The sequence below is a fragment of the Rhinoraja longicauda genome, chromosome 42 (assembly GCF_053455715.1).
Source record: "Rhinoraja longicauda isolate Sanriku21f chromosome 42, sRhiLon1.1, whole genome shotgun sequence".
Classification (NCBI taxonomy): Eukaryota; Metazoa; Chordata; class Chondrichthyes; order Rajiformes; family Arhynchobatidae; genus Rhinoraja; species Rhinoraja longicauda.
The window spans coordinates 1,523,925-1,538,629 of NC_135994.1; the positions used below are offsets into that span (position 1 = coordinate 1,523,925).

Consider the following 14,705-nt stretch of genomic DNA (forward strand, 5'->3'; position numbering starts at 1 on the left):
AAGCTCTCTACAATGTCTCAACAAATGTTTCAAAGGCAAGTAGAGCAGCGAGTCAAGTTGGACAAAGTGTAAACCTAATATTATACACAATCCTGTCAGTTCCCTAAATCAGTTAAAATTGCTTCATCTGTGTGTAAAGCCACTGGAGACTGACGAGTTTATATTCATCACCTACTGCTGTCTGACAGCCATTGGAGAATAAACTTTAGGATTTCCTCTTTGATGCTTGTGCTGGTTGCAAACTCCATGATTGCATCTATCAACCACTCCCTTTCCTTTTCCTCAGAGGCAAAGGAGATATTTCGCATTTGGTGGTCACATCTTGCGCTGTTCAGTGCAAAATTAACTTTGTCCAGAATGTCTTTTAAGCGGTCCGCAACTTCCTGTTGGCAAATATTAAAAGGAGAGATCAAAAGGAGTTAAATGTGTAAGCAAATCTATATACTAAAACTCTTGTTTGTTTGTTCCTGAACTACAGCCAAAACGGTACACGATAGCGCAACAAATTTAGGCCCACCTTACTCACCGTCATCCCTTTGGTGCTAATGGAAGAAGTATCATTGAAATCGGTGTTATATTTTTTAAGTTATTCACATTTTAAAGTTTAAATCTCTCTCCTCGGGAGGGAGGGGGGGGGGAGGAGGGAAGATAAGGGGGAGGGTGGGGAGGGGAGGGGGAGAGGGCAGGGAGAGGGCAGGGAGGGGGGAGAGAGGAGAGAGGGGGGAGAGAGGGTGCTGCACCAATGCAGGAGAGTTTTGGGCCCAACGGGTCCACTTGGTCTAGTAGTTTAATAAATCTTGGTCATTTTGTTTGGAAATCTCAGTCAAAGCCATTAGTTCTGGAGACCCCAAATCACTTCCCTTATCCTACCTGTGTCTCTGGTGTTTAAAATGAAAAATAAAGTAATTGTAATTCATTACAGAATGACTTGCATTTCTAGGTTTAAATTTACTATTGTAACGTGTCACTTTGTTGTGCATGCTATCCAAATTGATCAGATTTCCCATTCATAAATGCAATCAATTCAAACTCAAGTACAATAGCTAGTGCAAAAGGGAAGATACAGAGTACAGATTAAATTTTCAGCACTGCAGTGCCTTATAACACTCCAGTTCCATAGACAAAATCCAATGTCCACAATGGGGTACAGGTGAATCGGTGCCCTAGCTTGAAAAGGGACAAGCATAGTTTTTTTTTCCAATTGCTACAGACCTTTTCACTGATTATGGTGTGTACCTATGACAAATGCTGGGCAGGTACACTGATGTTCCTGTATTGAATCATAGTTAGACCACAGTGTGACCACTGGCCACCATATTATATAAAAGGGTAAAGGGCACTGGAGAGGATGAAGAGATTTACAAGGATCATCCCAGAAATGTGAGGGTACTTCCAAGGATGAACAGATTAGATCCTTTTTTTCTCTGCTTTGATGGGCCAAAAAGTCTCCCATGTTGTAAGGAAATGAGAATGGAGAAAGAGTGAGAAAAATTATGTCTGCCAATCGTGCTGCCAAACAAAGTGGACTCAAATCATGCAGTTAATTCCCCGACTCTGAAGTACACCAAGTTCCTTTCCTCAAACTTTGCAGAAAGGTGAATCCATGTTAACTTCTTGATCGTACTCAATACAGAATCGCAGGAAGAGGGATTTTATTGTTACGTTTAAAAAAAAAAAACCTTGTACTCTGCTCTGCGCCTTATAATCTCGGTCTTCTTGCGTTTGAGGCAGCAGAAATTATGTGACGCCCTCCAGGCGCTGTAGCTAGTGCAATGTGCTGTTGTCGAGGGCCGTGAGGTCTACCCCTCCACCAGGGGGACGGAGGACAGCGCAGTCGAAAATGACGTGTTGCACTGTTTGCTGGTCTGCTCCACACACGCAGGCTGCTGATGAACGCAACCCCCAACGATGCATGTTGGCGTTGAACCGGCTGACCCCTGTGTGGAGCTGGTTCAGGATGACCCACTCTTTGCGGGGCATGTCCGAGCCGGGTGGGGCTGTGGGGTTCGGTGCGACTTAATTGAGGAGGTTGCGATGTCTGTACCCAGCTGGTTCTCCATGCTCCTAGTATGTTGAAACTGGAGCCACAGAGGGTCGCTGCATGATGGGAGAAAGGGTGACGAGATGACAGGTGTTGAGGTCCCAGTTGCTGTGAATCCTGGGCGAGATGGTGCAAAGGATGTTTGGCGTTCAATGGAGCCTTGCACACCAGCCTATGAGTGAAGAACACTCTGCGAAGCTTGGCGGGTGCGATACCTGCGAGCACCGGCAGGAGATCCGTCGGAGTAGTGCATAGGCAGCCAGTGATGATCCGCATGATGTCGTTGAGGGTGGCGTCTAGCTTGCTGGTATGAGCGCTGCGGCACCAAAATGGGGCGGCGTACTCAGCGGCGCTGTACACGAGCGCAAGAGCACTTGTTCGGAGAGTAGATGTCCTGGCGCCCCATGACGATCCGGCCAAGCAACGCAGGAGGTTGTTCCGTGCTGAGACTTTAGCACGGAGAGCTTCAAGGTGTTGCTTGTAGGTCAGCTGCCGATCTAGTTTCACCCTGAAGTATGTAGGAAATGGGTTGTAGGGTAGGGGTGAACTAAAACTGAGTGTGGCAAAAACCACCACAACAGCCTTTCACCTGAAGGTTGAGGGTGACGGTTAGTTGAGGGTGACGATTAGCTGGCATTGAGCTTCCTTGTTGTTCAGGTGAAAGGCCGTTGTGGTGGTTTTTGCCACACTCAGTTTTAGTCTCCAGGTCTTAAGATAGCCCGCGACACGTTCCATATCTGCCGAGAGCACATCCTCCACATTTGACCAACTCCTGTCCGAGTGCAGAAGGGCCAAGTCATCTGCGTATCCATATTGGCGCGAGGTCGTGTGTGGCAGATTGCTGATATAGAGATTGAAGAGCATGGGGGCCAGTACCGAGCCTTGGGGACTCTGTTTCTTAGGTGTCGCAGTCGGCTACATTGTGCGTCGCTGGTCTTGAGTACAAAACTGCGGTTGGCAAGGATGTTGGCAAGGAACTGCACTAAATGACGGTCAGGGATGGTGCGGAGGAGCTTCAAGATCAGGCCCTGGTGCCACACTGTATCATAGGCGGCGGTGAGGTCCACCAGTGTGATGCCCGCCTTGTAACCCTTTTCGAAACTGTCTTCGATGTCATTGGTCAGCTTGACTATTTGGTGGGTGGTGCAGCGTCCGCAGCAGAAGCAGAATAATCTCGGTGAGTTTGAATAGAAGGATCCTTTGTGGTCAGGCATGCATGTTTTCATTTTATTAAGCATAAAATGCTGGAGGAATTCAGCGGGCCATTGCATCATCTTGGAAGGAATGGACAGACGACATATGGTGTTGGGATCATTCCTCTGCCCTTTTATTTTGTTGAAATGGGGGTCAGTGATGGAGAGGCAAGGGGAATAAAATATGATGCTAGAAATACTATTGATGTATCAGGGGTTCTGGGGAAAAGGCAGGGGAATAGGGTTGAGAGGGAAAGATAAATCAGCCATGATTGAATGGCAGAGTAGACTCGATGGGCCAAATGCTCCACTGACTTATGAACTATGCAGCTCTGGCAGCTTATGTGGAGAGAGAAACTGGATAGTTCCGATGAAATGTGTAGGAAAGAACTGCAGATGCTGGTTTAAATCGGTGACGTTTCAGGTCGTGACCCTTCAGTCGTCTGAAGAAGGGTCTCGACCCGAAACGTTACCCATTCCTTCTCTCCAGAGATGCTGCCTGTCCCACTGAGTTACTCCAGCTTTTTGTGTCTATCTAGTTCTGATGAAAGTTCATTGACCCTAAACGTTAATTCTGTGTCTTCACATTTTCTGAATGGCCTGATGCCGTAGTTTCAGCATTTTCTGTTTTAAATTCAGATTTCGAGCATCTTCTGTATTTTGCTTTCGGAGCAACACGGAGATTAATGGACGCGAGGTGAAGGCAGGGGTGTTTCAGATAAACGCCAAATGAGGACGATAGATGATGGTGGTACCGGCCAAGGTGTTAGTCGTCCTGACCTCTGCCCAGACAGGCAGCCACCAGGAAGGCTCGTGAGCAATTTCCCAGGCGAGACGCCTTCAATTAATTAATTCACTTCTGGCCAAGAGACACTGGGCGCATAGAGACTGAATGAAACAGTGGATCGACCCACATTCTCCCGCTCACTGGTTTTGGAGCTATAACGAGTGCAACTGTAATCGCTCTCACCTGGAGTACTCGTGAGATATAAATATTGCTTGGATGCTGGTGGGGGCAGTATTATTGTCATCTTTTTTCACCCTATCAAGGAATACTCCTTTCGAATAGTAAGCTGCAGTGGCACAAAGGTGCTGAAAACCTTCAGCGCTGGGCGTTTAGTCGAAGATAGATGGCATTACGAAGGTAAGTCAGAAATCATTCTTTTAAATTTGGGATGACTTATGGAAAAAACTGTGTGTTTTTATTCTCGCTTGAAAACTGATCACATTTTCCGCTGGTAATTATTTTACCTGTCTTGCACGAACCAGTTGTGCTGCGTCAATTTTTTCTATAGCCCGTTTGACTGCGGCGGAGAGTTCGCAAACGTTTTCCCTGGCCATCAGAACAGCGTCGCAAGTTTCCTCACAACTGTCCATGGACTTAACTTTGAGGCAGGCAACAGAACAACAAATCGTTCCAATAGTTACAAAAAAAGGATGCCGTGTACACTTGGTGACTTTTCCCTCACAGTGGAATCGCGTAGCCGGGGGCGAGGGTGTGCGAATTTCCACATCGTTCTTTACACGCTTACAGCCACGTGTCATGAATGAATGATTGTTTACCTGTGCTGACGACAGCGTTGGTCAGAACTTGACATGACGTTCGCGAGTGTGCATTTCACTGCTATTGACAAACAGTTGTGTGATGACACGAAATAATAATAATTTCACTGCTGACGTGGGCTGAAGCTGACACTGCTCGTTCTCACGAATTGAAACGTTAATTATCTGTTTCTCTCTCCACACGTGTTGCCTGATCTGAGGATCTGCGGCATTTTCGTTTTTTAAATTTCGTATTTTCAACATTTGCAGGTTTAGGACTCTATTGGAAGGTTCTTTGAAAAGCTGTACAACGGAAAAACCAAGAACCTGTACAAGAAAGACGGACCACAAGCCCCAGCATGCATTGGACGCCTCACGCAGGCGCTCAGCTTCGCCGCCTGACGTCACGTCAATAAATAGCGGCGATGAGGAACGTCGAGCCCATTGTTAGATAGGGCGCTACATAGTAGCGGTTCCGAGCAGGGGCTGCGGCAAGACAATTTTACCGGCAGATTTCATCCAGTCTCCCGACACCCCCACTTCCAAGCCATCCCCTGCCCACCACTCTGATCGGAACAAACGCAAACACTTCTACCGACCAAAAAACCCCCACTTTCATTAACGCAGATCTGTTTGGAAAAGGGGCTGAATTTATATATATATATATATTCTGTAAAGACTGCTCTGGAAAAAAAGAGACTCGCCCAGTCAAGCGCCATTTAAATCCCTGTACAGCACTTAAGTAGAAGGGAACCTGACGATTATAATCTACACTTAAGGTAAGGAAATTCAATTTTTGTTTGTGCATTATTGTTATCCCGTAATTACAACGTTGTTTTTTTTTTGATGTTTAATGGTCAGGCTGACTATAAACAAGCCTTGACACCGTTTATGATGCGGTTTCCGGGATAGTCGCCGGTAAATTTTCGTCAGAGCCAGTGATCAGTTGATGAATCATGTTGTGTTAAATACACCTCTTTATCTTTTTGGAGTAATATTACCCCGTCAACCAGTAGCTGTGCAGGTCATCAAACCCAATTCGTTCGTAATTATAGTTTTTTGGAAAAAAAAGTCAGCTGCAACATAGTCCGTGCATTCTTCTGCTGATACCTGGTAAACTACGGTGAAACGTACGACAGATGGTTGCTACCTGCTATTCTTTTCTAAACTCTACATATCTCCGTATGTTATATCTTGGTATATTCGGAATCCTTTTTTGCTCCGCCTTGATTAAAATTTACATCGATCACATTCTTTGATGTAAACTCACTAATAGTTAATTTGGTGGAATGTAAACAAGGAACGGTGGTACTGTAAATGTATTATTGGTCTCTATGAATTAGATGGTCCGCTGGTTTTATGGTTAACTAATGTATTTAAAGATCTTGGGGAATGTAATGGGGCGTACACTACTGTATAATCTCACTATACAATTGTGATTTAGGCTTTTGTTTATTAATTTTTATTCGAATGCTGTGCTGACCCCTTTGGCAGTGCTTATTTTTTTAAAATCTTTTATCCCACTAAAGCTATTGCTAAGACGTTCTGCAACTTTTCAGTGTAATTTTTGAAATTTTGTGTAAGACTCTCAGCTGGTTTGTTTATAATGGATTCCTGCCCAAGGGCAGCACACAGCTGTAACACTGAGCAGCAACAAAATGGATACAATATTAATCGGTCCATCTCCAATACTGCAGTTTCTTAATCACTGAAGTGAAGTTTTATTTAGCAAGGACGCCATGCCCCATCTCGAAAGATTTGGATTTGGTGCCTCTTAATTACAAAGCATACAACTGAAGCTGCTCAGAGTTTGGGGGTAGGGGGGTTGGGGATGGCGTTCCTCAATTTTCTATTAACATAGTAAACATTTCAGCCAAGTCATTGTTGTTCTCTGCAGTCAGGATCACTGCTTATTTTGCGAGATGGAACTGGGAATCTCTTGATCCTTGTGTAATCCCTTTTGCAGGTGAAGTCTTGAATGACCTTTTTAGTGTGCTTGCTGCGGAGAATCAGAAGTCAGTAGGTAAGAGCGAAGGTTTCACTCCAGGTTATTGGAGTGCCCTCATTGCAAATACCTTGAGTCAATTCAAAGTCATACCACCACTCAGGATAACTAGAGAGGAGGCAATAAATCTCGTCCTGTCAGCATTGTTTGTATTCTCTGAGCTGGTTTGCATCTTTGGCAGAGTCAAGGGTGCAGGATACCCATTTGGCTGGACAAGAATGCTCCTGTGCTTGCTCGATGTTTATCCATTTCTCAAAGCAATGCCACAAGTCATTTGTTTCATTGTTTGTAATACTTAATGGACAAACACATGTTGCACAAGTGGAATCGTATCGAGTGAACTTGTTAAAGATTAAAGTTTCTGTTAGTGATTGTAACCGGGAGGAAAACGAGCTATGTTGGTTGAATGGTTGAAAATGAATAGCAATTGGGTTTTTAAGTTAGGAAAATATCCTAATGTGTTTCAAGTGATCTTAATTTTGAAAAAACAAGTATTGGGAGAGATGACCCAACGCTTCATCAGCGAACTAAGACGGGGAAGGGAATTTCAGAATTTGGGTCCTATATGCCTTTAGACGTGGCCCGAAACGTGGGCTAAATGAAGCTGGGGAGAAATGAAAAAAATGTTTGGGCTTAAAATTGTATATTGTTGAAATTACAAGTTTCCTTTGGGACTTTATTATGGTTCCTATATGATTGGGAAACCTGCCAAGAAATAACGTTTGTATTAGTAAAATGTCATGAGATGCTTCTTGAATGTCAATTAAAAGATTGTCATCAGGCACAAGAACTTAATTAGTCAAAATAAGAGCTCCGAAGGAGTGTCTTGACAAAAGGCATGGAGTTCATCAAGGTGGTGGATGGAAAATAGTCCTATTTTTGAATTGCACCTCCTTGCTAATGCTGGCAAGAAAGCTGCCCAAAGTTGCACCCTCCAGCTGTAAGTGAATGCAATGGACAGAAAAATTCCTGCTTGAATAAGAGAGAGAGTCAAGAGAGTTTTATTGTCATATGGACCGAAATGGAACAATTAAATTATTTTTACAATGCAGTGCAAAACAAAACCAGTCCGAATTCTCTCGTACAACCAAGGGAGTTTGTGGTTTGGAGTTTAGTTGTAGTGTTTAATACCTGATGGTTGTTGGGAAGAAGCTATTCCTGAACCTGGATGCAACCTGTTTTCATATTCCTACACCACCTACCTGAAGGCAGGAGTGAAATGAGAGCGTGGGGGGGGGGGTTCTTAATGATGCAGGTTGCCTTTTTTAAGGCAGCTCCTCCTGTAGATCCCCTACATGGTGGGGAGGTCAGTAACTGATGGACCGGGCGGTGATCACCACTTTTTGTAATCTCCATCGTTCCTGGGCGTTCATGTTATTAGAGTCATTGAATCTTACAGTGTGGAAACAGGCACTTCGGCCCAACTTGCCCACACCGGTCAACATGTCCCATTTACACTAGTCTCACCTACCTGTGTTTGGCCCCTATCCCTCTAAACCTGTCCTGTCCATGTTCCTATCTAAATATTTCTTAAACATTGCGATAATACCTGCCTCAATTACCACCTCTGGCAGCTCGTTCCATGCTCATAACAGCCTTTGCGTGAAAGAGTTACCCCTCCGATTCTGATGGAATCTTTTCCCCCCTCACCTTAAACCTATGTCCTCTGGTTCTCGATTCCCCTACTCTGGGCAAGAGACTCTGCATCTACCCGATCTATTTCCCTCATGATTTTATACACCTCTGGAAGATCACCTGTCATCCTCCTGTGCTCCAAGGAATAGAGTCCCAGCTTGCTCAACCTCGCCCCAAAGCTCAGGCCATTGTAAATCTTCTCTGCACCCTTTCCAGCTTGACAACATCTTTCCTAAAACATGGTGCCCAAAAAGGAACACAATACTCTAAATGCAGTCTTGTACAACTGAAATATGACCTCCCAACCTCTGTACTCATGTTCTGACTGATGAAGGCTGAATCAGACAGTGACGTAACCAGTCAATATGCTGTCTACCATACACCTGTTGAAGTTCAAGAGAGTATTTGTCGACATACCAAATCTCAATCTTCTAAGGAAATAGAGGCATTAGTGTTTTGTTTTTTTAATGATTGCATTAATATGCCTGGTCTAGCTAGGTCAGATCTTCAGAGATATGCATGCCCAGGAATTTGAAGTTGTTGACTGACCTCCACTGACCTGTTGATGACGGGTTTGTGGATCCTCGGCCTCCTCCTTCTAAAGTCAACAAACAGTTCCTTGGTTTTACTGATATTGAGAACAAGGTTGTTCTTCTGGTACCATCCAATCAGACAATCAATCTCCCTCTTCACTGACTCATCATTATCCATAATTCGTCCAGCAATGGTATCGTCAGCAAATTTAAAGTTGGTGTTGCAACTGTGTCTAGCAACACAGTCATAGGTATAGAGTGAGTAGAGCAGGGGACCAAGCGCACATCATTTGGATGCCTCCGTGTTAATGGTTATTGAGGAGGAAGTGTTGTAGCCAATTTGTACCAACTGTGTTCTGTTCATGAGGAAGTAGAGTATCCAGTCACAAAGGGATGCGCAGAGACCCAGTTCCCTGTGCTTGGTGACAAGTTTGGAGGGGATGATGATGTTGAACTCCGAAATGTAGTCTATGAACAACAGCCTGACGTGTGTTTTGCTATGGTCCAAGTGGTCCAGTGCAGAGTGGCGAGCCAGCGAGATCGCAATAAGGAATGTGATGAAGTTGAGATGGGGGAGCAGCAGAGTGCTGATGGATGCCAACAGTTGTGGCTTCATATTTTTTGCCCTGGACCACAGTTCAATAGTGTAAGTGTAGGCATAGCTTCTTCCCAGAAGGATGGATGGATCTGAGACCTATTGCTGGCAGTGGTGCTCCTCCTAATGGTGAATGCAAGAGATGTGGGGAAGACGCAACTTTGCTGTTCATAACAGAATAATAACATTCAGCATTGCTAACCGAGGCATATATAAGGTATTCACCAGAATACATTCAAAGGATGATCCAGAAGATTAAGATGCATGGGATTGGAATTGTGTGGAATTGGAACTGGCTTGCTGATGGAAGACAGGGTTGTGGTGGAAGTGAGAAATCCTGGCTGAAGGTCTATGACCAGAGGAGTTCCGCGGGGATCTGTGCTAGAGCCTCTGTGATATATATTGGGGTTGTAGATTGTGAAGAAGGCTATCAACGTATACAGCAGGATATAGACCAGCTAGAGAAATGGGTGGGGAAACGACAGATGGAGTTAATCCAAGCAAGAGTGATATGTTGCATTTTGTGCGGTCAAATTTAAGGGGAAAATACACAATGGCATGATCCCTAATAGCATTGATGTGCAGAGGAATCTTGGGGTCCAAGTCCATAACTCTTTGAAAGTGGTAACACTAGTAGATAGAATGTTAAAGAAGGCATAGAGTATGCTTGCTTTCATAGGTTGGGGCGTTGAATACAAAAGTCAGGAAGTCGTGATTCAGCTTAGTAAGATTCGGTTAGGCTGCATTTTGAGTTTTGTTTGCAGTTCTGGTCACCCTATTACTGGAAGGATATGGATGCTTTGGAAAATGGATACAGAGGAGGTTTGCCAGAATTATGCCTGGATTAGGGGGTATTAGCTAAAGGGAGAGGATGGATAGACTTGGATTATTTTCCCTGGAAAGCCGGATGTTGTGGGGAGATCTGATGGAAGTATCTAAAATTATGAGAGGCATAGATAGGATAGGCAGTCAATCTTTTTCCCAGGATGGAAAAATCAAATCCAAGGTTTAAGGTGAGAGGGACTAAGCATGACGGAGATGTGCGGGGCAAGTGTTATTTTACATGGAGGATCATAGTGTGCCTGGAACATGCTGCCGGGATGGTGGTTGAAGCAGATATGATAGTCGCACAAACTTTTGGATAGGCATAAGTATATGCTGGGGATGGGGGGATATGAATTTTGTGCAGGTGGATAAGTGATGGTCTTGTCATCATGTTCAGTGCAGACATTGTAGGCTTGGCTGTTCATGTGCTGTACTTTTCTATGTTCTAAAAAACTTTGTTTAGTCATTGAACAGTTTTTGTAGCTTGCTAACAAAGGGTCAGTGTATTCTCATCAACTTTGTCTACGCTATTGCCTGTTTTGACTATTGTATGTCATTGAGATGCAGGGGAAAAATAGTTTTACTCACTCTATCCACCTGGTTTTGTAGACAAAGTGTCTGGTTTGTTTTATCTGGAGTGTACTTATTTAAGCCAAAAATGAAATGTACGTGTTTTGTTTTCACCTTTCATGCAGTTGAGGGAAGCCTTCTTGTCTGTTCTCTCTGTGACTCAGTATAGTGTGCATGCAAGACTTTAACTGACTGTTCAGCCTGCTGACTGTCGTGATTGGTTGCATCCATTTTACTAAAGTCCACAGACTGCAAGATGTGTAAGCTTCAATAAGCACAAGTGAGGATTTAAATTTGTGTGCCAGAGATTACGCTCTCTTGCTTCCCTGTACACTGTGCCCACCTGACTCCCCAACCGCTTGCAAAACTACCATGCAAGCTTTTGACCATTTAGATAATTTGCAGTGAAAAATCGACCCTTTCCACAGCAACAGGTCAATATTTTACAAGAGTGCTGTGTCAAACAACAGTCCATGAAGTGTTTTAAAATTATTCAAGACCCTTGACCTACGGAGTTAAGAAGATTACTAAATGAAGACAATGTGTGCCAATATCACAGCCTGCTTGTACAGGTTCTCTTAAATCAAAGCACCAGATTAAAAACTCTGAACTTTCTCGCGTGTTGCAAGTTATATTCTTGTCCTTTGAAGCTCTGTTTTTCCTTTTCTCAACCTCACTGATTCAAGTCATGTCTTTTAAAGTTACAAATTCAGCCAACATAATAGATAGTCATACCCAACTGACCCCTGGTTGGTGACGTTGCATGGTAAAGTGGGTTTATAATTAGGCAAGAGTTCAGAGCACTCAAACGCGAGGGTTAAGAAGCAAATTTAAGGTAATTGGTGAGAGCAACAAAGGTCTGAGGACACATTCTTTGACGGGACAGTGGAGGCAGATGGGGCTTTCTGAAGGGACCGATACTTGGAGGCACAAATTGCAGGATGATGGAGAAAGGTCAGCGGCAAAGGAATGGGCCTGGACTGACTCAAAGATAAAATTGTAGCCTCCGGTGTTATCGCTATTTATTTCTGTAGTACATATCTTTCTTTCTCTTTAACAAGAAAAAATGAAGACAATATCCAAGAGTTGAATGCTGCTACCATTTCTCGTGACATGAAGCAGGGTAAGATTTTCCTTTGCCCTCAGCTTTCACTCCACCACCTTCCACATTCAAGGATGTAATCCGATGGGATTTCTGAAATTTCCAACACAATGCATGTTTACTCCAACCTCTTTGTCTTTGACTTCTGCTGTTCCAACAAAACTCAATTTGAGCTTGAGGGACAGAACCTCATCTGACTCGGCACGTTGTAGTCTTCTGGACTTGTCAACGAGTTCAGTAATTTCAGGCATTGATTCTGCCATTCCCATTTATTCTTAGCTTGTTTCTTATTCCCATCTCCCTTTATTTTGCATTGTCATTTCTTTTGTCATTTAATATTTTCTGGTACTTTCTATTTTTAATTCATATTTTCAGCATTTGCTGTCTTTTCATTTTACAATATGATAGTTTATATCTACCTGAAAGAGCAGATGAGGCTTTGATTTAACATATCGGAAAGGCAATTTCACAGATAGTGCGGTTCTTCTTGGGTGCTGGAATCTCTAGTGTGCGACTTAAAACCACAGGCTCTGATTCTGAAACAAAGACCGCTGAGCCGCAGCTTACGCGGAGAAATAACAAAGTGCTGATGTTGAATGCAATGTCTGCACAGAATAAATTTAATTTGTTCGGAGAAATTGTCTTTTTTGTTGGGATGTTTATCTCTAGCAAGACCAACGTTTATTGCCCACCCACATCTGCACTCAGCAGTAGTGGTGAGCTGCCTCCTTGAACTGTTTCGGTCCTTCTGGTGATGGTACTTCTGAAGAGCTGTTGGGGAGGGTGTTCCAAAATTTAGATCTATTAACGATGAAGGAATGGTGATATGTTTCCAAGTCACGGTAGTGTGTGATTTGGAAGGGAGACTGCAGGTTATGAAGTCCCCATTGTCCTTATCTCTTGGTGACAGATGGTGTTGGAGTGCTAACTGCATTTTGTAGGTAGTATGAATGAATGAATGAATACCTTATTGTCACATGTGACAAGTCACAGTGAAATTCTTTGCTTGCATACCCAAGGTATGCAAAAGTCACCACATAAGGGCACTGACAACGTTACAAAGTATACATAGTATCCATGCCAGGTCCCCCTTTATTCTCCCCCTCCCTCATCGCGATCCCCCCACGCCAGGTCCTCCATTGTCACGGAATACACACTGAAGCCACACTGCACTGGTGGTGAATGCCAAACCAGCAGTTGCTTTGTCCTGGGTGGTGTCAACCATAAGTATTGAAGCAGCACTTGTCCAAGCAAGTATTCCATCACATCTAAATTGTGCACTGTGGGAAAAGCTTTTGGGCATCAGGAGGTGAGTCACTCACTGCAGGACATCCATCTTCTGACCTGTCCTTGCATGGTCTAGATCAATTTCTGCAAAGTAGTCTGTAATTTGCAAGAGGCTTATTTTGCAGCAGTGATTCCTGTATTCAGTTTCGGTGCCATTGTGCCTTTAGTGCTCGCTCACCAGCAAATATACACGGATTTTAGCCTCGTAGGTTGCTCCTATTAAAACTGTTAAATAGCCATCATTTTGTGATATTGATTCTAAAACATTGCTTTCAATCTCTGGGTGAAAGTGTAATAATAAAAAAACAAGATGGTGAACTATAGACATTCAAGCAAAGGTGGAAATCTACCTCTACTTCCTTCCAAGAATTTTAGTGCTTTCCTTTAAGATGTTTTTATTTTGCAAGTCCAGAATAAGGTGGCCATGCTGTTAAATTTGTAGATGGACATTCAGGAATGAAAACAGGATACCCTTCACATATAGGATAGTGGAAATGTGGAACCGGTTTCTCTTCCTATCACACCAGCGGAAGCTGCATGAGCTGCACATTAATTGAAAGTTTCCAGATGCATTGATACGACTTTGTGCTGGATAAATCCAAGGAAGGTGATTTAACCAAGATGAGTAGATGGAATAAGTGACAAGTTGGCTGTGATCTAATTGAATGATGGAAGCTGCTCGAGGGGCTGAATGATTTCATCGTGATGTTCCGTGAGGGATGCAGATCTCTTGAGTCTAGAGCTGAAAAGAATGTCTAGAGCCATGTAGAGGAGAACTGAAGAAATATCCTCATTCTGCCCTTCTCAGCTGCACCAGTGAAAGCGGTGGGATGAAGTGAGCTGTTCAAGTACATTTGACTAAACTTGAATAGCCAAATATAAGCTGCAACCTTCTTATTCTTTGTATAAATTTAGGATTGCTGGTGTCTGCCAGGAATATTCCACTGCATAAGAGGCAAAGTTTGCTGAAGTGTGCGAGTATTTGGTTGTCAGCGGAATTGGTGGCTCCTAATACAAGGTGTACGGTGTAAATGGCTCTCGAATTTTTTGTTGTTGGAGAGTGTTATGTTACAAATCATTTGTCTGTTCTTTCATCTAAGCCCTTTCCCGTGAACCCATTTGCATCGGGATGGGTCATAACGTCAAAGGTAGAGTGGGTGAGTTGCTTGTTCCTCATCTGTTGGACTTGAGGCCTTGATCATTTAAAAAAAAATCTCTCATCTAGTTCAGAACTGGCATGCCCTGATGTCTATTTCTGTATCTTTGGGTTTCTGATTAGCTGGTTGTTTCTGTTACAACCAAGGGTGGCTGATGGCTGTTTTCTTTTAGTGATGGTCTCCACAGTATTCCTGATGTCACTGGCATAGGCTATAAATG

The 14,705-nt window shown here is 43.6% G+C and overlaps 1 protein-coding gene across 4 annotated transcripts in view; it reads left to right on the forward strand.

Annotated features, from left to right (window-relative positions):
• The window catches only part of LOC144612047 (cysteine/serine-rich nuclear protein 2-like), a 62,527-nt gene that overhangs the window by 5,708 nt on the left and 42,114 nt on the right, over positions 1–14,705 (forward strand). For 3 of the 4 annotated variants that reach the window (XM_078431541.1, XM_078431544.1, XM_078431543.1), the window contains exons 1-2: positions 4,010–4,378; positions 5,047–5,555. The gene's annotated coding sequence lies outside the window, so the exon portion shown is untranslated. Of the gene's footprint in view, positions 1–4,009; positions 4,379–5,046; positions 5,556–14,705 lie in introns of those variants that run through there. The other variant, XM_078431542.1, reaches the window with a different exon arrangement.